Consider the following 25,333-nt stretch of genomic DNA (forward strand, 5'->3'; position numbering starts at 1 on the left):
CTGATGCTTTGTGTTTGAGTCAGGCTGTTCTTGGTGGTCTGTCCTTACTGCAGTAAAAATGTCAGGGGTTTCTTTTCCCATAGTGTTCATTTGTGTTCCCGTTGTTCCATGTTTGTACAATCACTGTGCCTGTGGACAGTTCAAATAAATACTTTGAATAAATTTTGTGGTTTTCTTCACTTTCAGCTCTTGCTTTCTGGAGGTTTGGGGTTTTTTCCACTCTATGGCTTCATTTCGATGGCTTCCCTCCAACTGTCAAAGGGAATGTGGCATTGTGTGTTTGGTGTTTGTTTTTTTGCTGTTTGTTTTTTCTCACAAGGAAAAACCTGACTGTGGGTGACTGTGGGGACACTTAGGGCAAATAAGCTTCAAGAGTAAGCAGAGTGCCTCCAGAATGCTCCAGGAGCCAGGGTACAGGGTGCTTCAGGCTGAGCTGTGCTGGGGCCGGTGACACAAATACGGTGCTGCAGTCTCAGCCTGGGGCTCCCCACAGTGAAATCAGAGTGTGCTTTTCCAGGAGAACTTGGGCCCTTGAAGCACTTAGTGCTGTGCTTTGTAACACCCATCCAAGGATTCAGGAACGACCAACATTCCTTGCTGGCTGTGCTTTGTTGGTCTAGTGAAAGTCCAGGATGTAGGATGCTTGTGGGAGCTGGATGGTTTGAAGCTTTCTGTAATTCTTCCTGTTACCCTCAGGGCACACTGAAAAATTACCTCTTTGTAGAGTCTTTGGGATATGATGCAGTCCCAGATCAGACATTTTTCTATTAAATAAAAAGTCTGATAAGCCTAAAAGCATTGAATTTGGTATTTTGAATCTCTAGAGGCCAATACCAGTGTGGATCTATTTGGGCTAATTTACTGAACTATTTAGTTTCTCCTCCTGCATAACAACCATTCCACCCCCAGCATTACCAAGTCAGCTCTGCCTCTGTGGCTGCCAGGAATAACTTTGCTTTGCATGGATAATTAACTGGATTGAGTAACAGGGAAAAAAACCCATTTTATTTCCACACAGTGGTAATAATAAATCTGTTACTACTTTTGGCTCTCCACGTTATTGCCATACTTGGGTATGTCTTAATGAGGAAGTGGCTTCCTTTGGCTGAGTTCAAATACCAGCATGGAGTCTGCCCCAAGTGCGGGGCTGGGCGGGTGAGAGGAGGGCAGAGGGGGGTTAAACCAAGCAGGCATTCCTGCCACAAATAGCTGTCTTTTTTTTTTTGTTGTTCCCTGCAAGCTGTAAATTTCCAGTCTTTTCGACAAGGTAAAACTTGGGATTTCTGATTGTGTCAGAATCAAAGCTTTGCTAAGATGGAAATCTTGCAAACCAATTTTTTTTTTTTTTTAAAACCAAAATCAATCTTTCCTGTGGTGATATTTGGAGCACCCCACTCTGTTTTCCAAAATGCACAAAATATGGGTATGGGACCTGCCAAGCTCACCACAGGAATTCTCTTAAGGGATGGAAGAACCTGAGGCTCAGATATGAAGTTATGAGTAACTCCCAACAACAATAACTCTCCCGTCTCATAACAGCTTCTCTGACACTCTTGGGACCTTTTCCAGAGCCGTCTCCTCCTTTTCCCATTCATTTTCATCACCTATTTTGTCTCATGTTCTGGAGCCTCGTTGTCCATCAGTCCAAGGAGAGATGGACTTGCTTTCTGCAGAGAGGGCTCTCACAGCTGCTGGGAGCAGTTTCTGAGTGTTTTGCCAAATACCCAACATCTCAAGTTGACATATTTACAACTCATGTGTGCACTCTGTTGTCACGTGCTGACAACACACTCAGCTGCAATTCCTCCTTTGGCTGATCCCTGTCATTGTCATGGGAGCCACGAGTGCTGCAGACCCCTGAGAAGGGACAGTGACCCAAAGATCAGTTTGAGGAAAGGTTGGCACAATGGGCAGCACAAAGCTTCCAGGAAGAAATGAGCAAACTTGTTTGGTGGTAGAGAAAATCAAAGGGGGTATTTATGTTTGCTTGTGTCCATTAACATTTCCTTCTGTTGGGCTCACCTGTGTCCCACCTGTGTTCCCTCTGTGACTAATCCATCTCTGCTGTTCCTTTTCCATCATCCTCTCACCATATCAACCTCCTGCCTCTAACCACTGCCCTGTTTCTTCCTGCAAAATATAAAATGCAAAAATTAGCTTAGTTATTGTTAAATGGATGGAATTTGTTAAAGGAGGGAGGAATATGTCACCCTGGATTTAGACCTGCAGAAGTTTTATGGTTGTAAAACCAATCACTGAATTAAAAAAGGACAAAAGGAAACTGTTCAAGAAAAACATTTAAACAATTCTTGGTGAAAAGTGCTCTTTGCCAGAAATAACTTCACTTTAATGAATCATTCAAGTGTTTGGAGGAAAAAAAATAGTCAGAAAAATAAGAACCAAGAGAAATTCACGTCCCTCCTCCCAGATAGTGCTAAAACACTTAGAGTCTGAAATGGCCACATGGAAAATGGGGGTTAATCTGGGCTCAGTCCTGTAGCCCGTAAAACACAGAAGCATTCTCCAAGATACACTGAAGAGAAAATAATTTTTTTAAACATAAGATATGCAATTTTTAATTATTTTTAATCCTGTTTCTACCTCTGTAATTGGAAATCTGACCTTTCTGACTGTTTAAATCTATTATATTTTTAACCATTTACCTGTCTTGTGTCAGAGATGGGTACAGATACAAATGTCCCAAGGTTGTCTCTTACTATCTCTTTGGAGATGATAAATACAAATAAATCTGTAGACACCCCGAGGAGAAACTTGCAGCCTGACCTTAAGGGGACTTGAGGCTTGCACAGTGTCTCACATTGAGCTGTAGTAACATCAGATTCCAGACTGATTTCCAAGTGCAGGATTGAAGAACACAAATCAGCACCCTATGGATGAAAAACCGATAAAACTGTTCCAGCCTGGGCTGTTGTGTGGCTCTGCAGAGTCAGAGGAAGAACCAGGATGTTCAGAGGCTGGTAGAAGAGGTCTAGAAGCATGTTTGCAGGAAGTGGGAGAGGTGATAAACAGGATCTTTTCATAACTGAAAGCTGTTTGCTCTTTCTTTTCCATGGCAGAGCAAGTCAGACTTCTGTGGGCTTTCAAAACCAAATGAATGATGGTCTTGAGGTGTTGCTAATGACCTCATTGCTGACCACAGCTGCTGGCAGCCAGGCTCCCATTGCCACTGCATTGCTGATAGGTTTGTGAGGCATTTTTCTTATTTAATGAGTTGATTCTTTTTAAATACTGTTCAAGCTGTAATCTTGAATTAATAAATTTGGGAACATGGGTAGTGCAGATTAAGGTCTGTGAGTTTATATTCCTTATTGCTTCGTGCAGGTGAAGACACATCACATCATTAAAAATAGTTGTTTAGATGACTTTTCTGTTTTAATTCTGAGGCCTGCAATAGCCTGGGTGTAAGTACAAGTGGCCATGGGGCTTCTTCATCCTGTCTGCTTTGCCAAAGTATAAGCCTGAATGGAGCACCAATCTGTTCCCTGGTATCAAATTTAGAGTAAAGTCAAACTGGAAGATGGATCATTTGGGTTTGCCTTCACTGAGTTATAACAAGGTTATCCTGACTTAAGTCTGAACTCCACAAAAATGTTTATTTAGCAAGATGTACCTCTGAGCTCACTGGCCACGAAGCCGCCTCGATCAGCAGTGGGTCTGTGCTAACACTGCTGCTCCGCAGAGCAGGCTCCAGCCAACTTCAGGGCTGATGGTACTTCTCTAAATCTTTTTCTTAATTGCTTTTCTCTGCAGAGAAATTCCAGCTGAGCACATGCTCTCACGTCACTGGCAAAGAATTTAGTGTGGGCCTGACTTCTGCCCTACAAATAAACATGAGAGAGATGTGCTCAAGCCCAGCAGCGAGATGCCTGTGAAACACCTCTGTGGTCAGCACTCTTCAGAGTGCTCTCCGAAAAGAAGCCAGCTCAAAAGAAATAACTTAATTGATCTGTATAGTCTAGACACTTCTGAAACAAAGACAAGCTTTATGAAGGAATGGTTGGTTAGACTGTTTGGATAAATACTGAGTATCTTTGATATTCCTGGAATTTAATTTACCTTGTTCTGAGCAAGGAGAGCCACAAACTGAAGTTATTTGTTTGCAGAAACACCAGTTTTCTTTGAATCTCAGAGGCAGATGTGCAGATGGGAGAGAAGCCGTGGTGCTGTGAGCAGGTATGGACTGAGGGCTTTGGCTGGGCTGACACTGATGTGCCAGGTAACCCTGTGCTCAGGAAGCAGGAACAACCAGTCAGCTCTTGGTCTGCGGGACTTGCAGTACCTTTAGAGACACCTGATGTACCTCAGGATACTGCCCATGTAGTAGCTGCATTAAAATCCCACCACTGTCCAACTGGTGTTTTGAATGTTCAGCAGAGGAGAAAGAAGGGAATGGATTACTGGCAACATCAAAGGCCAACTTCTTCTAGTAACTTTTTTATATTAATGGAGTCCAGGCTGTGGACCCAAGCGTTCCTACGTGTCCTCTCAGTGCTCAGCTGAACTCGCTGGTCCCAAGGCTGTGTACTTCCCCTGGGTCATGCATGGCTCAGAGCCTAGCAGGGCTCAGCTCCTGCTGCTGCAGTGTCCCTGTGACACTGGGGACAGCTTTGCTTACTCCCAGGCCTCCTGTTCTCACAGGGATAGCCCTGGGCACCTCGTCCCTGAACCTGCACCTGGCCAGCTCAGCAAGGTGTTCTGTTCTGTCCTCTTGTGGGTTTGTAGTTTGCAGGTGTAGCACAGATTTGTTTGTGTAGATTTTGGGTTGTTCTCCCTGAGTCTGACAGACCTAAAGGAAAAAGATAAAATGTTGGTCACAGATCTGTCCTTGGCTCCATCGATGCTTCATTGCTGACTTTAATTACGTAGTTTGAATGAGAAGGGAGCAGTTTGCCTTGGGCCTGTGCATACCTGGCACGGGTCGTCACAGCCTGGCAAGCATCCCTTAATCCGGTCACCAGCTTGTATCTTCATGGGCTCACTTATTTTTAAAAATCCTGCACAAAGCCCAGAGAATTGGGGCGTTTTTGAGGGGAGAGGTGTGACCTGCAAACCTTTGATTGGTTCTGTTCCTGTCTCACTGTTCTGTGTAAAAATCATTTACTGGTTTTCCTTTTAAACCGTTAGCTGACCTTCCATACGGATTCCAGCTGTGCATTAGCATTGCTTGGGGATGTGTTTGTATCTTTTGTCTAAAAATACCCAGCCGGTAGGATCCACGATCCATGAAAGCTAATTGAAACAATTTCTCTTCAAGTTTTGGCAAGTGAAGCATGCATTATAAGCATTAATATCTATAAATTGAATTGTTAATGAATCTAGACACTAATAATGAATGCAATTTTGTAGGCTTAACTAGAAACACTAAAATTATCAGGATCTGGAACAGAATTTTCAATCATTTTTGCTTATTAAATAGCAAAGCTATGCTTTTAATAAGCTAATCATTTTTATTTGACCCCATAGGAGTAGCTCAGCTGATTAGAAACAGGTTTCTAAGTGCCAAACAACATTGTTTTTCTCTCACTGTTTTAACCACCACAGTGCTGAAATCTTGGGTCAGATGCTGATCTCCATTGCTTATCCTGCAATTCCTCTAAAAGAATTTGCAGTAGAACCTCTCTATGTCCCATTGAACAGGAGAATTCTCTTTGCAGATAAATCATTCTGTTAGCTGCCAAAACAACTGGAGCTTGCCTGAAGCATTGTCAGTGCACAGAAATACAATATATGAAAGAGACTTCTATTTAGTATTTGTTACATCAACAAGTAGAAAAACGCTTGATACAACTCAAAACTCAAGACCAAAACTAATAAACTGAAATCTTTTCCTCCCCTAATTTAAAATTAGCCTTTAGGATTATTTTTTGCAGCTGAAGAATATGGTAAGATTCAGAACTATAGCAAGAAAATCTTAAGTTCTGATGATTTCCTTTGAAACAGTTTTGTGAAGTTTGCCATTCCTCCTGACTCTAGTGGCTGGAGACCAGGAGGGCACATGGAAACCGATTATTCTGCAAGTCTCTCCAGCAAAGTTTCTTCTCTCCACACTGCTGCTGGCAGCCCTTGCAGACAGGCTGTCAGGCTTTATGGATCACTAGTGTGCCTTAGACAAGCAATTTCTTATACCAAAAGATTTAGTAACCCTACACCATTTGTTAAATGAAAAAATCAAACTTGGTTATCTTGCAGGGTAACAGTGAAGAACAGTCTGAAAGGTAAGGGAAAGGGATGTCAAGAATTTATCACTGGATTTAGGGCTGGAAAGGACCATGAAAGGTTCCTCCATCTCTAGAGACAATTGATATCCTTATGGAAATGTATTCCAGTGCTTAATTATACTTTTTATTTGAGACTAGGTTTTTCCTTTACTTAATCTAAATCTCCCTTACTACAGTTCATATGTACTTCTACTTTTTTTGTGTTCCATGAACATGGGGAAGGGTTTTCACTCTCTGTCACAGCCTTCTCAGTATCTGCAGGCTCTTTCCATGTCTCCCTGCTGCCTCAATAAGCTCCTCCCCCCATTTCTTCCTTTCTTCAGTGTAGACAGACATGGGGTGGCAGTGAGGATAAGGGACTGATTAACATGGGATGACAAGGGAGGAATACTGGCAAGCTTGGAGGGATGAGGTGGTCAGGAAAGAAACATCAACAGATGGAACCAGGTAACACAGTAGGGGGTTCAAAATGCTTCGCCAAAATACTAATGGGAAAGAAGTGGAGTCCCACAGTTTGATTGAAAACTCAATGGGAAATTAATATTAAGTTAATCTGGAAATACACATTAAAGAGCAGAGTACTCTATGCAGGAGCTCTGACTTAGCAGACAGCATTGTAAATGTTACACTGAAATATTTAACTGAAGTTGTTCAGAATATCTTTACTACTTAGACATCTATGTTTATGATTATTGTGTCCATGTGCCCTGGGATCCTGTTCTGCTGCCCCTTATGGCTACCAGGGAACCCCGGAGCACCTTCCCTGCATTTACGGATCCTTTCCCTGTGCTTAGAGCATTACAGGGAGTACACAGCAAATTCCATCGTGGGTGGCCATGGTCACAGTCCATGAGTGTCCCATCTCAAGGCTGAACACTTTCATCGTGATATGTCTGCAAAATGAAATGTCTGAGATAATCTGAGAGGGGGAAATGCTTGTGGGCCTTCCCCCACCCCATACCTTTCCCTGTTGGACAATATGCTGACAGAAAAACGCCTCAGCCTGAAGACTCTGTCCTGTCCCACTGACTGCACTGGGTAAGGGAGAGGATGCTGGATCTGGGGTGTGTGTTCCTGTTCTGTTTCTTCTGTGAAAAGTCCATATTCTGGGAGACAAATATTAGAATTATCTTTAATAATTGATATTAGAATTCATCCATTGATAACTGCTGTGTTTGGTTTTATTCTTTGCTGTTTTCTACTTTCAAAGATTCCTTTTCCCAAACCAACAGAAAAAAAAAGGTTTTCTCAGTGCTGCTGTCTATTGACATTCAGTAGAATAACTGCCCTGGAGTTAATTCCTCCTCTTAAGTAAACTGCTTCAGTCAGGGCTGTTAGCATGGAGGATATTGGCATTCCTGTTTACTGAAGAGCAGTCTTTCAGGATCCTTCCTTTTAAAGTGAATTTAGTATGTGTATATGTGTACTTTTCAAAAAATGTAACAAATAATCCGGATGAACCTGGGAGCCTGCTAGCAAGTCATATGCAAACTGAAACAAAAATATTTTAGTCCTGGAGTAAACATTTATGAAGTGTCTGTGCCACCCTTTGCAAAGGGATAAGGTGGTCATTGAGTGTGCTACAATGTGCATCCAAGAAGGAGCTGAAATAATATTTTTTTGTACTTCAAATATTTTGGCATTATGAATAATAGTGTAAATCAGATAATGTGTTAAAGCCTTGCAGCCTCTTCCTTTCAGTTGAAGGCCAGTTGTGTCAGGTGCCAGCCACCCTCCTCCTTTTTTTTTCCAGAAACTTCTGGAAAAGAAGTTTCTGTCCCTCAGAATCCCCCCTGCCACAGGTGCTGCACTGTCATGGGTGTGAGCTGGAGAACACTCAGGCTTCATACTTTGAGATGCGATTGTTTCAGATATAAAAACCCAGTCACACACTCTATCTCAAACAAGTACTGGAGAAGGACTTTGCCTGAGCTCTTTTTGCCTGCTCTCTATAAACAGAAAAATCAATGGTCTCTGTTCTTTTATTGAGGGGAAAAAAAGTATTTTCCCATCTGGGAGGGCTAATGGGATACTCTGGTGTGCAGCACCATTTTGGTGGTGAGGGAGGTGTCCCCACTTGATCTCTCCATACAGAAGTCTTCACCCAGCTATTCACTCTGCTTCTGGGGTGGAAAATTCCATGTTCTGGCCCTCCTGGTCCATAGCTTTACTGAGCCTCTGTGGGAACCTGTGCAGCACTGTTTGAGTATGGTCTCAAGGAGGGTATGATTTGGAAGTCGTGCCCTTTTCACTGGCCAAAGGGCTGGTGGTACTGTGGGACATCCCTGTAAACTTGGCTGCAAAGGTTGAATGTTCTGATGGCCAGTGACGGGCATCTGAGCTTTCCAGCTTGTGTCTGAGTCCCCAGCAGAGTCAAATCCAACACTACCTGTGTGCAAAGCTAACAGTTAGCTAGCTTTTTTCCTAGATTTCAGGCCAGCATGATCCAATAACCTTTACTTTGGTCTCTTGCACATCTTTCTGAAAAACTAAGCATGTCACATCCTCAGAAATGAGAGGAAATGGGATAACCTTACACCTAAATTGACATGGTCATGTCTTCTGTCTTTCCTCAGTGTTTTACCATTCCATGTTTTACGTGGCTCACCTTTCACATTGACAAAAGAGACAAGAGATGTATGTTTTTTTTATTTTCTAGAATGCATGACTCCTTTAGAGCAGCTCTGTCATTTATCTTGCCAAATATTTAGCAGTGCTCAGTATGTGAGGCTCTTCAGGAAGAAGATGACAAGATTTCTCATTCTTGCTGCCTAGAATTTAAACAAATATAAAAAAATTGATGTATTAAAGAGGAAGTGGAAATAATTGACTGAGTGTGATGCTGGGAGCTAAATCATTGTTTTAGCACTGAAGGAATACTGGCCTGGGTTGGTGGAGCTGCTTGGATGCCATGCAATAACATCAGTTTCCATGTTGGACATCATGACAGTCTGTTGCCACTTTCCAGAGGACTATAACCAAGTTTTATCATAATAGCAGCCCTCAAAATCAAGAGAGTTTGAAGCAGTAGCAGCCTTGCAAGCAATTACTCCCACTGTTTATTTTGTGTGTATATTTATCTTCTTTTCTTCTCCTCATCCTCAGAGTCCCAAGTTTTTATCAGTGTTTTTGCAGAGTGGAACTGGAAGTTGCTGACACACTCCAGGCAATAACATGGAGCACAGGGAAAAGTGCCTGCATCAGTGGCACAGGGAGAGCAGGTTGTGGCACATGAGGAATGTGAACAGGTAACTGCTGTTTCTGCTTATTCTAGTACAGGAACCAACTGAGGACAGTTGGTTTACAAAAAGAAAGGGAAATACTTTTTAACAACATCTAGTAAAATTTATGGCCTGAGAGTCAGATGGTGAGAAATCATCACATGAAATGGTAATTCCAAGCAATAGTGTGCACAGGTACTAATGCACTCAGATTTTGGTACCATCTTCTGCTGTCCTGCTAAATTTCAGTCCAACTCAAATTATTCAGGAAGAGAGAATCCTGCACTGGTCCCTCAAAATGAAGAGATGGAAGATAGTTCTGGACAGTGCTTCAAGAGTGATAAATGTAATTTGATAACCTGGGTACAACACATAATTGATTAAGAGCCCATTGGAGGTGGAGGGCACATTAGTTTTTCCTGGCACAGGTGGGTCTCTGACCAGAGTTTGGCACCTGCCCTGTCTTTCCTGTGGAAGTGTTTCCAAACTACACCTAAAACATTGAGGGGAAGAGAGGAGCTTTGAACTTTCCTTTTTTGGTTGTTTCTTGATATTACATCAACATTGCTTTTTCCATCATGTTTGTCCACCCCTCGCTCCAAGCAAAGATGGGTTGGTGTTAGCAGACGTTTTTTGGTGTAGCTGGGAATAAAACAGTGTATTTTGCAGCCTGCTCTTTATTCTGGATTCAGGACTTACAGACTGTTCTCTGCAATGTGGTAATGAGATCTGGGATAATAATGTCAAGCTGTATCTAAACAATTGGATTAAAGCAAGCCCTTGGAGTAGGACAGAGGTTGGTGTAACTTGCTGGATCACATGGCTGATTGCTGGCCAGTTCCCTAGGGACAAAGTTTTTCCTCCTGGCAGAGCTCAGCAGCTAGCTTTCAGCTTCTTTCATGATCAGCATTTTGTATCCAATGTTTTAAAATGTTTGGAAAATGCAGCATAAGGGAGATTGAAGGTGTTATCTTTAATTGGACTAACTTAAAAAATTAATATTGAAAAGCTTTCTCCCCGTTGTGTTGCTATTGACCTGATGTTGAGAATAGCTTGTGCTGATCTGGTGGAGAGGAGGAGGAAAACATACTTTACTTTCTGTTTTGGATTTTGGGAGGAGACTTTGGATTTGTAGACAGAACTGAGGAAGAAGTCATGGAAAAAATGGGGAAAGAATCTATAATTTCCTGTAACCACTATTATGTTTAGAAAAAAATGGTCTGAGCATGAATAGGGAATATTTTCAAAGGTGTTTCTATGTGTTGGGCTGCCTGTGACGATTTGGTCAGGGATCCAGCTGGGAAAGGTTCCTTAGCCAGCATGCAGCTATTGGTAATATCTGTTTGTCAAGTTCAGAACCAGGAAGGTCTGAAAGGTGGATGGACCTTTTTTTTTCCCCTAGTAAGGTTCCTTTGCTAATCACAGCTCATTCTACTCAGAAAGTGATGGCCTTATGGAATGGAATTGCAATTGCCTGCTTTGACCTCAAAATATTACTTTGTCATCCTTGCCTTTCTCTCTCCCTTTCTTCTTGGAAAATTAACATTAGATAAGAGTGAGGTAGATTCTTTTCTATCTTATTCATTAGCAGCAGCAGTGTTGTTAATCATGTTTTGATTGTAGAGCCTGTATTATGAGTGGCCAGAGAACACAGAATTAGTTTCAGATTTTCATAGCTAGAAGGTGGGAAAATCCTCCTCTGGGTTGCAGACTAAGCAGATTTCCTCTGGAGATCATTGAGGCACAATAAACTGCAATTTGGATGCTTTTTTCTATTATAGCTTTGCTCTCCATGCACAGATTTTACTGTGGGAAATATATAGCCCACTTCTTGGAGGGTCCTGTTCTCTTTTACATATACCAGTTTCAGCTGGTAGAGTTTTCTGTTTTCTTCTTTTGTTTCTTTTTTTTTTTTGAGTCTTTGAAAAACAGTTAGAATGTTCCTGAGGAGCCCTTAACTGGCTTTTTGTGTCTTCCTATGTGAGTTCAGAGCCTGCCAAAACCTACAACCATCCTCCCTGGGCAGCACTTAGCAGTGAGCAGTGTGAGAGCTGGTTACTCGGCATCATAAATAACTTCAACCCTTCTTTTTCTTTTAAGCTTTATAATTTATTTAAATTTGCAAAAGTGTTTTGGTTTTAATCAGCTAATAAACGCTGTGTCTGTCTGTGACTCAAAATACCTGATGCATGTGTTAATAAAAACACCACCCTGAGTGCATGAGTATGAGGGAGTGTGGCACTGCAACTGTTTATCTTACCAATCCCTGCTCTCACCTGCTCTTGCCATCCCGATGTGCTGCAGTGCCATATTTCTGACAAACAGAACCAAAGGTACGAGTTTGCCTGACACTGTTTTCTGACTTGCTTAATCTTCCAGCAGAGTCTTCTTTGGAGTCTGCCCTGCATTGCCTTGATGCTCTTTTGTCCCTCTCCAAGTGCACGGAGCTTTTTGTTGGTCACTGGGATACCTTCAGCATTACAGGAGTGTTTCTAATACCAAATTTTACTCCTGGTGTCTATATTAAACTCCCTCGAGTCTTCCTCATGATTTCTTCTTCTGAAGTCAGCTTACACGTGTTCCTTCGGGCTTTTTGCATCAACACTTGATAAGTGTTGATAAGATATGATAGCACATTCCTAAGGAATCCCTGGAAGCACAGAGCACACATTTCACTGCGTGGTGACAGACAACCCATGTTTAAGATGTTCAGAAGCAGAGCAGACCCTTCTCAGCCCTGATTTCCTTAGAATTTAGTGGAAACTTCAATGTCTGATGAGGAATTTGAGGTGGAACATGAAACAATCCTTTTCATCCTCAGCTGAAGTGTCAGTATTCATTTTGTCCTTGGTAATTAAAGAGAATTTCTTGTTTTCCTTGCTCTTTCAAATCTGTATCAGTAGGATCTTTGGAGTAATTGCTCAGAACAATAACACGGAAATAGAACATCACTGATCTCCCTGGCTCGGAGATTTGTGAAAGGGAATGAAAAGAGGGAGAACTTCCCTGTCAGAGCTGCAGCTCTGCCTGAGCTCGGTGGGGTCTGAGCAGGGGAAGAGCAGCTCTACGTCAGCTTTGAACGCAATAAATTCGTGAATTTGCTGTGTGTGAGGAAGTTGCACATAACAGGAAAGACAAGATTGTTAAAAAGTCTGATAAATTTCAAGAAACTAAGCAACTAGTGACAGAGAAATGGGTGCAAGAAATATTTAAAAAGAAAACAAACACAAGTAGAGAGAAAAACAGGCAAGGATTTAAATATATCATAAGCACATCACAACTAATTCATCTGATAAAGGAAGATACAAGACACAAGAGGTGATTGATGTAGCTCAAAGATTTGATGGTACAAAGGCGCCTTTACTTGAAATGATGAAAGGAAATAGGGCAAAAATCAGAATATTGAGGATTATTTACAACATAGAGAGAGGGACAGTAATCAAAAAGGCTGAGTAAATTGTAAAACGAAATAAGAAATGGCTTATGGTGTATGGGGGGGGGGAAATTACAGAAATCATTACTAAACAGAGAGTCAACCAGGAATCTGAAATGGATGAGCCCTGAACTGATCTCATAAATGGGCCTTGACAAAGGAGAAAACACAGCAGCACAAGGCTATCTGTGAGTAATGGAGACATTTCACAATGTGGGATGTTAATAGAACACTTGGAAAGGATGAAACTAAATAGAAAACCAGTTCTACCCATAATATGTGTCCTCAATGTTAAAGAAATTAATTTTTTTTCCCCAAAACTTGGAGAATTAATTTGGAGGATAATAAACTGCTGAGATAGCGAGGAATTGCAGAACCCATGCAAGGCACTCCTTTTCCTCCCCTCAGAGAAGGGATTCAAGTTGGTATTTCAGTACATGGTAAAATATTGTCCAAATTTTTCTGGCTCATGATCTGTGAAGCATATTCCCTAAAAAGCTGCTGCTCTTGGAAGTGTGTTTGCCAGCTGTGCACCTCTGCTGAGGTACCCCCTGCTCCCAGATGGAGCTGCCTGGATGCTTGTTCCAGTCTTTTTAGTAAGTGTGGATGACTGGGTACCTAAAGTAGTAAAATAGCTTCTAGTTTAAGGTGTGTTGTTTCTGTAAGTTTGGATCACTCAGGTTGGATTTATTCTGCTGGTGAATCTTCAACAGAATTAATGTCTACTCAGTCACAGGAACATAAATTTCACTGGAAGTCTCAGGTACCAGCATTGCATTAAAGAACATGAGGTTTGCACTTACAGGAAGAGGTTTTTTTAAAACATCTAATACATTGTAGGTGTCACATCAAAAATAAATAAAATATTTTTATCCATAACTTCTGATCAAGGATTATATTGCATTTGAAAAGAGTGACAATGTTGCAGAATTCTATCAAATTGGATGTAAATTTCTCAATGATTTTTGTATTAATTTCTGCACGCAAGATGGCAAAAGTGAATTCAAAAGGAACTGAATGATGTGAAGGATGCAAATGTGTAAGGTTGGCACTACAGAGCTAAGATTTTCCCCATGCTGCTCTGTAGAGCACCCAGACAAAAAAATAAATTGTGAAATTAGTGCAAAGCACTGGCAGTTGGAAAAATGATGGAACAGCTGCTGGGAGATTAGTAAGTGTGGATACCAGGCAACGTCATTTCTAAAATAATTTTTCTGAGTAAAGCTGCATTTAAGGGCTGGAAGTAATGATTTATGAAGAAATATGAAAAGAATTAGATGTGTTTAACTTGGCAAAATAAATGAAGAGTGTTGTTCTTGTCCATAAGCATATGAAGAGCATAAACAGAAACCACGGAGAAGAATTGCCTTGGACAGGGCCTAAGGAATGCAAATGAAATGTATTGTGATCATAATGCAAGAAGGAAAATGTATCTCAGATATCAGGTAATATCCTCCATTAGCAAGATTTATGAGACCCATCGTGATGGGAGTATGAAGGAAATGATGGAAAGTCCATTGACTGAGTCAACTGAAATTGGATTAGAAGATGTAGAACAGTTCAGCCCTGAAAAAGAAATTGTCACATGCCCAACAAACATTGCAGACTTGTTAGACGGTGGCACAACACAAATGTATTTCAACGTTTTCCCTCAATGTCAGAGATGCAGGTTCTGTCCTGGCGTGAGAATGCAGGTGGGCAGTCCCCGAGTGAGCATGCCTTGGTCATGCTTTTGCTTCTCTCAGCTGATTCAGTTCCACCCGAATCTTGTAGAAAAGGGTCTTCATAAACGATAGTGTAGTAACATGCTCCTTCACCCCGTGAGTGTCCCTAGAACCAGAGGGTTCCACAGAGAAACTGAGGACAGAACACCTTGAAGTCCCTCTACTGTCCAGCTCTCAGGTGCCTGCCTGGAGGGCTCCCAGACTGCAGGGCGCACTTCAGAAGTTCAGGAGTGTTGATTCTGGTTGCCTGGAGCTGCATCAGAGAACTCTGGCTCTGGCTCTCTGGTGATAAGCCTAAGTGGTAGACTTGGAAGGGGTCCAATTCTTTTTCACCTTCAGCAGCTTGCTTGGGAGTTGGCCACTGCCAGGGCTGAGGCAGACGGATGGTTTGACATCCAGCACCAAGTGTTTCTCTGGCACTGCGCCACATCTTATATCACGCTCAGCACAAAAGAACCTTGGAGTTTACTAAGCCTCTCTCCACAGCTGGCTTCACCACAGGCTCTGGGGTCAGTGCTTCTGTTGTCACAGCAGGTTTTGTTTAGAGCCTTACCTGAGAACATGGCTGCACTGTTCAGCTCCTGAAGATGTTCTGCATGGTGGTGGCTGGTCAGGTTTTGCCCTGTCTTAGCTCCCTATAAATGCCAGTGTTGGCAGTTCCCTTGTGTCACATCACCAAGGCTCAGCCTTCAGTAATTTGCCTCTTTCCCTTTAGGGAATCTGAGGCACCTGCACAGAACTGTTTAGAAGAAGTTGTAGGTGCCTTGTGGATCTAGATCAGTGGTCTCCACAGTGGGATGTATAAGACACATTATATATATTTTTTTTACAGTTAATATTTTAAATTTTTAATATTTTCTTATATTTTAATATTTAATATTTTTTACAGCTAATAATTTTTAAAAAATTAAATAGTGTTTATTTCATCCTTTTCCTTAGTAAATGTCTATTTTTGTGTATGTTTTATAAAGTACATAATGGATTAGTACATGGAGATAATTTATAGATATACATACATTGGGGTGCACACTCAAAATTTTTTTACTTAGGGAGACTTGGAGACTGCTGATCTAGGTGTTCAGAGAAGGATGGGGATGATGGCCATGGCACAAAGATCTTCCACAACAAGAATCCTAAAGACTGATACTAAGCTTTGAAGAGGGAATATGACATAAAGATATAGAGTAATGTAAAAACCCTGAGTGGTGCTGCTGGGAAGCTCCCTGTGTTGTCATGTAGGTGCACGAACTCTTCCTCACACCCACCGGGGTGTATTTTAGCCTTATGCAAATCCACAACTGCTGTGTAATTAAATAACAAGATCAATCCTGCCTTCTCTGCCTGGTTCCTGTGTCTCACTGCTGGGTCCAGCCTCATTCCCTGTATCCATCTGCTCTCATGGAGCATCTAGGCCTAGTTTAGACAGTCAGGCAACAAGTCCTGGAACATCCATCCCCAGCAAAGGGGACAAACGCAGCTAGTTCCACCCATGGGCCGGTGTCCTGTTTTCAGCTGTAGTTGGTAACTACAGCCACAGTCTGATCATTCAGAACTTTAATTTATATTTATTATTGCTTCGTACACGTGACCTGGGGCTTCAGCAGACTCGTTTATAGTGCCACGACCATGGCTCTGCCTTCACAGGACACGGAATGTGCTGAATATGGAAAACTGGTGTCAGTTTTTACACTATCGTGTCTCTGATTGGCACCTGCCATCTGATCTTTCTCCGAGGCAAAGAACACAGCCAGGTCTCGGCAGATTTCCTTGCACAGTGCAGACAGCATGTACCTGTTGCCAGAGTTACGTGCTGCCAAATTTCGAGCCGTCATTCCAAATTAAGATGTTAGAACTTTCCTTACCTATGATAAGTCATTAAGTATCGCTCAATTACCCTTGCATTGAGCCTTTTTTTTAAACTCAAGCTTACTTTACTGAAAGGCATCCTGTCTTGATTTGGAGATATTAAAAGATGAAGAATCCTCGTTCCTTTGATAAGGCAGGGGTTTTAATGTCTAATCATTCTCACTATAAAACTGTGCCTGATTTCTAATTTAAGCTGGTCTGGCTTCAGCTTCCAGCAATTGGTTCTTGTTATGCCTTTCTTGGCTGGATTAAAGAGCCCTCTAGGACCTGGTATTTTCTCCCTTTGAAGGTACTTATACATCGTAATCAAGCTATCTCTTGATCTTTTTAATAAACTAAACAGATTGAGCTCCTTAAGCCTCTTGTTCCGAGGCAGCTATTCCAGTCCTCAAATAATTTTTATGACTCTGCACTGTCTCCAATTTTCCCGTGTCCTTTTAAAAATGTGGACACCAGAAATAAAGCCACTCAGGGAATTTACAGCCAACTGTTTGTCCCTTTTCCCCAAATCCTTTAGATTCTCTTATTTCCATGCTATGGGTTCTCCAGTCTATAGAAGACTTTCTTGCTCCTAGAAACTATGACCACTGATGTAATTTGCTCCAGGTGAGCCAGAAGTGCTCCCAGACAGGTAACCTAGGGTTACCTAGGGTGGACCCTTGCTCTGATCGGTGTTAACTGTTCTTACACTTTTTTTGCCCACTTGTAGGAGCTATTTCAAATCATTGTTGTTTTGGAACCAGGACCTCTGTGTGTTTTACATTCTAGGAGAAGAACTTGAGCTGTTTGGGGCAGTCCAAAATTGCTATAGATTGTAACTGAGCCTGTTCATACTTATAGAGGAAACTGAGGCTTCTGCCACCCTTCAAAAGTGATCTCAGTAACCAAAGAGGTGTTTTGGTTCTGGCAACAGTCTTAGGAGATAGCACAGGTGGATTGGCCAGACTGGAGAACAGAGTTCAGGAACCACTTACACTTCTCTAATGAGCTCAGGAAGCTGCCCTGGTTTGTACAGGGAATGATGCTGTCTGCGAGGATTTTCTAAACCTGTCTAGTGCTGCTTCTACGACTCAATTGTTGCTTTGTTGTTTGGGGTTTTTTTTCCTGAAATATATTGGTGTTTATCAAAGGGATAGTGGATGACCACTCCCCTCCTCAATATAAAGGAAATTTTCCAGGTGTTGCCTTGGTGAACCTATTTCTATTGAAACCCACTCATCCTCGTTAGGTCCCCTTTCCGATCCTGTCCCTGTTATTAATCACAGTTATCTTCTGCTGACTATAAGCAAACTGGAGGCCAGATTTGAGATACTGTGTGTTGACAATATTAGGCATTTTTTCTGTTGCACCAACCAGCCTCCAAGATATTTATCCTTGCAATTATCTGCCAGGTAGGCAACAGCTATTCCCTGGTTTTAAGACAGGGAGGAGAAGCTAAGGTATGGGAAGCTTCAGTAGGTCAGGGCTTGAACTCACATCTTCTAAATCTGGGGTAATTGTGCCTCCTCTCTGTTCCATCTTTAAAAAATAAAGCACACACGTTAGTTCTGAGGCTTGCTTTCATCTGCACCGTTCTGCCTTCAGAAATCCTCACTCCTCCTCGCCGCACTGCGGTCGCCCTCCAAGAATTGCACAAAGGCTGTCAGTCGCTTCGGCTTGCCATCATCAAACATTGAGGAGAAATAGGAACAATTACAAGTTTAATATTAAAAGAAGCAATTTCATTTCCTTTCTGGAGTCGGCGTCATTTTTTAATGCTACCTGAAGTAGCAGAATCCCTTTTGCCTGGTGAACGGGGTGCGTTTACATTGACTCGGGTCTCAGCCCCAGCATGCGATAGGCGGGAGAGGGGCCACCTGGGCCGCTGGTGGGTCCTGGGAGCCCCCACGCCCCCCGGGCGGGCCCTGCGCTGTGGCTGCGTGATGCGCTGTTCTATTTTTAATTCACCTGCCCAATCGGGCCGTTGTTTTTTAATTAAACTGCAGGAGGGCACGAAGAGCCGCTAAAGGCCCCCGGCTGTTCAGGAGGCCGCTGCCCGGGCGGGGAGCGGTGCCAGCCCCGCTCTGGCCGCGGCGCTGCCCCCGGTGCGGCCCCCGCTCCGCCGCCCCCGCCCGGCCCGGGCGCTCCGGGCCCGCCCTGCGGCGCGGGCCGGCGGCGGGGCGGCAGCGCCCCCTGCTGTGCTGCGGCAGCGCCGCACGGACCCGGCCCGGCCCCGCCCGGCGGCCCCCCGGACCCGGCCCCGGCCCCTCACCCGGGCACCCGGCGGGACGTGCCCAGGGCCGGGCGCGGGCCCTCTGCGGCCGTAGCGGTGACGGGCAGGTGACAGCGTGCGTGCGGTGACAGCGGGGCAGGAGCAGGGACAGCGACAGGGGCAGGGACAGGGACAGGAGCAGGGACAGGAGCAGGGACAGGGACAGGGACAGGGACAGGGACAGGAGCAAGGACGGGAACAGGGACAGGGACAGGAGCAGGAACAGGGACAGGAGCAGGGACAGGGACAGGTGCCCGCTGCCGTGGCCACCGCTCTGGGGGTGGCGGTGGCGGTGGGGTCGGGCAGCGGAGGTTTCGCTGAGCCTGGGCCGTGCTGTGCCGCCTGGCAGGGGCTGTCTGTCACCTGGGGAGCCCCTCGGTGGGCCCGGGGGGGCTGTGGCCGATAGAAGCGGTGCCTCAAACACCTGGTTGGGATCTCTGTGGGCTGGGCAGCAGCTCCCCAGGGATGAGCTGCAAGCAGGGGCCACCGAGGCCCTGCATCAGATGAAGTTCCAGTAGGTGTGAAGGGCAGTTGTGTGCTGTGACATTTCAGGTGACCCCTCCGTGCTCACCCTTCACCTTCCAGAGCTCCCAGCTGGAATGTGGCCCTGTCTCCCGGTCTGGGCTGGAGGGGAATGTCCATCCCGTTGCCACAGCACACAAGGAGGCTGCTGGCTGTGCAGGGGAGAAAAAACCTGTAAAGAAGAAAAACCTTCTACAAATCGGGAAGAGCATTCTGCTTTGACAGAATAAAAATAAAACCTGGAATGGGAAAGGAAAGGCATGAAAGAGTTAGTGACAAAGTATCATGTACAGCTGGGGAGATGATGGGTTTATTGGTATTGCGGGGGGGGGGAGGGAGAAGCTGAGAGGCAGTGAAAACACAATTTGGCCTAAAATTGAATTTCTCTGATAAGGAATTTCAGAAGCGGCTGCCTCATTCACTGTGCGGCCAAATAATCATATGCGCTTTAATAATCTTTATTTTACAGGAGTACGTTGCCAGGGCAACAGAGTGTAAGCAGGAGCACAGCACCTTGCAGATCACAAAGGCAAAGCTGCAGAAAGAAATTTCAGCGAGTTTCTCTCTCCCTTTTGCAATGTAATGACGACTTATTTTTCATGCACTGATTTAATAATCTTATTGAAAGATCCTTTCCCTGTTTCTCTTATTCTTGTCTGTCTGGGCGCGGACAATGGTAAAAACCTGGAATTGTCAAGCCCACTGGGCTCAGCAAACTAACAGATGTAATATGTTTAGCATTTTTATGTAATTACTTTTTATTGCTATTTTACCCCTACTTCTATTCCTCCCCGGTTAGATGCTGCTTCCCTTCCGTTCCAGCCCAATCAGGGGACGGAGAGGGGCTGGGGGAGAGTTGGTAATTGACGGCATTAATCGGGAATTATTAGTGGGACGTGTTTTCAGGGGTGGGGGTTGGGTGCAGAAAGAGACCTTTTAGGAAGGGTGAATTGAATTATGGGCGATGCAATAATGAAGCCTCTGGGCTGTGAGCTGCAGAGGACACTCATCCTCACAGAGCTCTGAGTGTTATTTATCATGGGTTCTGCTCTGTGGGTGAAAAACAGTGCGTTGCCCTACTGACATCCTCTGGGTGGGGGAGGTCTCAACTAGCTGGGCTGAAAATGAAAAAAAAGCTGATTTGGGATGATTAAAAATGGAGATCTTCGATGTTGGTTAGACAGGGAGCAGGAACGCTGCTACCAAACCCTCGGCAGGGCGCAGTTTGTGACCAGCCTGTCTCTTGTAAACATTTTGCTTGTTCTTTCCCAAGGGCCAGGGCTGGGGAAGGAAGCGTGGGAAAAGCAATCTTTGCAGGCTGCAGAACTGAAGGTGGGGGAAGGCTCTGTGAGATGAAGTACAAACCCCGGGTTGTCTCACTGCGGCTGAAAAATTCCAAGAAGTTGGGAACAAAGGCTGTCTGTCACCTGAGCTCAGCAGTGCTGGGGCACTGCTTGTGGCAGGTCTCCCGGCTGGCACCAGGAAGCAGCAGGATGTGTGGGTTTGGAGGGCTGACAGGGCAAGGCTGAGGGAAAGGGCACTGGGATAGGGGTTTGCAGCCTCAGCTGAGAATATTACAGTTTGGTGGTGTGAATTCATGCTCATTGATGTTGCTGACATGGAACCTTTGCTTTAGGATACCAGTTCTTTAAAGGGCAGCACATAGATTTACATGTTCTGCATTTTGCAAAATAATTACATAAAATAATACATAATAATATATATAAAATAATATATTTTATATATGTAAATAATATATAAAAGCCAAGCAGCATTCTCCCTACAGGATTACCTTCTGCCAAACATTACTGGTTTTCTCTGAGTTAGCATTTCACAAGTCACTGTGAATGTGAGATGTTCCCTGAACCAGGGTTTCATGGAACAACAAAAACTGCTTTGAGGCACATTGCAGAAATGGCTGGAAGCTGGATTCAGGAATGGGAGGTGGTTCTGCAGAGAGTGACAGGGACCAAACCCTTGGACCAGGTGTGGGGACAGTTGTCTGCAAGAGAGGAGAAAATTCTGCTTGGAGACCTGGGCGTGAGGCGCATAACTCATGGATTTCCTGCGTCTCCAGGTTCGGAATGTTTCCAGTCCTGTGGAAGCATTAATAACAATACAGTGCTTGGAGTCTTGTTATCACTAATGTCTAATCATTGTACAGACAAAAACCCAAGTTCTGAGGCCCAGTTAAAATTCTGTTGCTTTCTTAAAAAACAGATAAGCATTTACACCTGAGACATCAGAGTCCAGGGAGTGCAGAGCAGCCTGGCTGCAGGGACAAGGGCATGTGGCTCTGTTCAGAGTGAGGTGAGCAATTAATGCATTGATGTGTTCAGTTTATTAAAATTTGTTTATAAATCAAGTGTAAGGATATTGTACTATCACTAACAACTTCAGCTTGGTTTTTAGGATATTTGCAGTGCTAATCCTAGGCAGCATGGGATCAGATAAGGCTGTGCTATAAAAATGACTCAATATAAGATTCTGCAATAGAATAATGTACATTAAATATATATAATATAGAATGCTATAATATACCCTCTATATAACATTATATATGTAAGTATATATAATTACTCATTTGTAGTTTTGAATGTGTATGTAGATTAAATAGTTTAGGTACAAAGACAATGTTTTAAGGTTGTAACAAAAAGGAAAAATAACACCTCTTTTTTTCTAAGCAAACATATCCCAGGTTTCACCTTTCTGCTGCTAACCAAAGGAATTGGCAGTGATATAACTACTGCTAAACATTTTATCTGGTTAGAAAACTCAATGTCAGCAGTGCCTGGTGATGAACTATCCTGTTGTTCCTAATCTGGAGACATGCAGGATTTTCTACAGCCATTTTTATAATTGTTCCGTTTTTTCATGGCCAGATCTGATTACTAAAACAAATATTAACTTGGCTATATTTTCCTTATTAAAAAAAAGGCTTTTCATAAAGCAGAAAAGGCGTGATTATTTACAAAAACATTTTTCTTGAGTATAAAAGCACATGAGCATCCTTCAAGTTGTACGGCTAAAGCTTTTCCATGGCTTGTAGGGTCAGGAGAGGGGATAAACACAAAAGCCTGGCTGCAAGATTCCAAAACTGTTTGTCTTTTTTCCTACAAACCTGGGATCTGCTTCATCTTGGAATTTTTTAATTTATTTTTTTTAATAATAAGAATGTTTCTTTGTGCTCCAGTAATATGATAAATATTTGGAAATCAGTTTATGCAGAAGAGGGTTGTTTTATTTCTGTAGCTGTATTTAGAGAAACTATGGAGTAAAGCCCTTCTCTGCTTCTATCTTTATGTTAGCAGAAAAGCCAGGAATGAAGAAGCAGCCTGTTGCTTTGGCAGTGTTTGAGGAAAGATCTCCCTTTCCCATGGCTTCAGAGAGTTGGAGACAAGGTCACGCTGGTCTGAGGAAAGCCAAATAGCTTCTGGAAATCCCAAATCAGACTGACACTGCAAGATCTGTCCATCATTCAAATTTAGATGAAGTCACCTTCCACGTTACTTTCACTGACATTTAGGATTTTTTTTTGTTTGGTATTGGCTGGTTTCTGTGAAATCCAACAGCTCTGCTCCTCTAAGCTCTAGCCAAGAAAATCTCCACCGTTTTTGTCCTCTGTGCAGAATCTAATTTCATAGAAACTGAACATTAATTCAGATAAAATATGTAGATACAGAATCTCCTTAAAGCAGTCTTCTATGAAGTCTGCAGGAAGGCAGCTGACTGCAACCAGACTGGGCCACAGAAAGAACTCTGGGACAAGGTGCACTTGCCAACTGCCAGGCAGTGGACAATATTTCTATTTTTTGTTGGCTTAGGAGACTGCATTTTTGGCTCCTTAAAGCAATTCTGGACAAGAAACTATTTGCTGGATCTTCCTGTACAATTTTTAATTTTTTTTTCTGTTTTAATTATAATAAATTTTAAAATGTAGAAAGTCAAAAGGATTATTATCTGTTCTTTGTAAGACTCTATGGGGAAGCCCAAAGTTGAAGCAAGGTGGCAGAACCTGTACTTACTTCAGGGGGAAGCAGGGTTATTGCCATGACAAGGGGAAGCAGGGTTATTGCCATGACAATATAGAAAGGTTTACCTTTGTACCCATTTTCCCATTTTCCTTAGGAATGGTGGGATAAAAATTTTGGTAAGGAATTGAAGTCCAGCAGCTTAAATACCCACATATTTCTAGCACAAAATCTGGGCAATTTGCTTTCCCCTTCCTGCTAGTTTGTATCCTGCTGCCTTTTGAAATGGAAACTCTTCTGACCCTGTAACCCCCGTGTTACTCGGAATAAAACTCTTTTTAATTGTGTTTTGGAGGAGCATGCAGGGAGCTCCAACACTACTAATCAGCTTTGCTGGTCTGGGTCTGTATCGCCAGGATTCATGTCGGCAGAATAACTTGATATAATTGCGGCTCTGCATCGCTGATTTAATGCTGAAGAACTTTAAAGGTGCAGGTCTCCATTTCTGTCTGTGTGTTAGTACAGTGTGAGAGCAGCTCCTGGGCACTCCTGGCTACTTGGGGCCTTGCAGAAGGATGTGGGCAGGCCCTGCTGCTCTTTGGGGTGCCTGGAGGGGATCCCTCAGTGTCAGAGGGAGTGACTGCCTGCTGGGCAGGGTTTGGTGGGCACAGCATTAACACAGTGACACAGGTTTTGGAAGAGACCTTTCATACCTGTTTGTTTGCACTGTATCATGTGGAAATGCAGGTCAGCTTTAGTGCCTGGAACCTCTTCATATAATTAAAAACAAAAAACCCCAAAACTCTTCTAGCTAGAGTCTGAGTTTTGTACTGGCCAGAAGCAGGTCTGGATGGATTTAAAGCAGACCTGTTATTAAGCTATTTGACAGCATCTACAGCTTTGGTTTGAAGAACAGAACAACTGCCTTACAGTGCCAGAACTTCAACACTGGATAACGCTGAAATATCCTCCTTGACATTAGGAAAGTGGAAGTGGATCAATGTAAACTCCTGCCCTGCAGAAGCTCTCCCTTGGGCAGACCCTCACCTGTTTTACCCCTGTTCCTTACATTGTTTGCCTTCTCACCTTCCTCAGAAAACACAAACACTGCTTCAGGTTTTTATATTTGGTATAACTGTGTTTAGCACCGAGTCTTGCCCCAGCCACAGTCTGTCCTAATTTGTTTATAACTCTGCTAATGTGCCTCTGTTTGGCCTTCAGCATTCCAGGAGTAGGAATGCCACTTAACCCGAGTCCCGGCTCCCTGATCCTGTTTGATCAGGAACAGTGATGCAGTAACTGCCTCAGACAAATGACTGTACTGAGAACACTCCCAATTGCCCTGTAATAAACCCGCCATCCTCCCTGAAAGCCACGATGAGGATAGAGAGGGCAACAATGATTGGAAGGTCAACAAGTTTGAGCACTGACAGAATAAAAGAAAAAATTATAATGCCGAGGCCATGATGCTGAGACTGTCCTGTGTCTAATTCGTGGCATGGCTGGAGCCCAGGTGTCTCAGCACAAGTGCCCCACTGCCCTGGTCCCACGGGAGAGGATGCAGGATCCCAGCATCCCTTCAGCCTCTGCGTGGCTGAGCACTCACAGGCTCAACTCGAGTGCTGGAGGTCAGTCATGGAAAGAGATCAGAATTCACCGTCACAGTGCAAGGCCTCGGTGGGGGAAGGAGCTCTGTGCTGTGCCATTGACATTTCCAGTGTCTGGCTTCCTCGTCCAGGCCAAATATACCTGGTGTGACTCCCATTGGCACTGGTGGGAGGGTACCCTGGCTCTTGCTGGGCTTGAGTCAGAATTTGGCTCTTAATGAGGTGCAAGGAGAAACTTTCCAGTGTGCTCTCAAAGAGGTAGGAAAATGAAAACATTTTACAAGTGATGTTTTCTGTCATCTTGCCTGTTTGTTCCAAAAGGGACAGTCTGGCATAGCTACCTCTGGGCCTCTCCCCACTGACCCAGAGCTGGGAGAATGATCTGTTAGAAGAAGCCGGCTTGTTTGATTTGTTTTGGCTAAACAACTTATTTGCTGGGGTAAAAAACCCCAAACTTTGGGGAGCTTTTGTCATCCTACAATTTTGTTGACCCTACACT

General features: G+C 43.6%; 1 long non-coding RNA gene across 7 annotated transcripts in view; it reads left to right on the forward strand.

Moving 5' to 3' along the window:
• Positions 1–23,307, forward strand: part of LOC127479114 (uncharacterized) — a 33,395-nt gene extending 10,088 nt beyond the window's left edge. For 3 of the 7 annotated variants that reach the window (XR_007907454.1, XR_007907456.1, XR_007907455.1), the window contains 4 exons: positions 9,345–9,487; positions 19,726–21,333; positions 21,477–21,566; positions 22,565–23,307. This is a non-coding gene — a long non-coding RNA (uncharacterized LOC127479114). Of the gene's footprint in view, positions 1–3,113; positions 3,203–4,124; positions 4,195–9,344; positions 9,488–19,725; positions 21,334–21,476; positions 21,567–22,564 lie in introns of those variants that run through there. The other 4 variants (XR_007907458.1, XR_007907457.1, XR_007907459.1 and 1 more) reach the window with 4 other exon arrangements.
• The last annotated feature ends 2,026 nt before the right edge of the window (positions 23,308–25,333 follow it).

Source organism: Manacus candei, unplaced genomic scaffold (genome assembly GCF_025592945.1).
Source record: "Manacus candei isolate 608988 ecotype Guabito, Panama unplaced genomic scaffold, ASM2559294v1 h1tg000065l, whole genome shotgun sequence".
Classification (NCBI taxonomy): Eukaryota; Metazoa; Chordata; class Aves; order Passeriformes; family Pipridae; genus Manacus; species Manacus candei.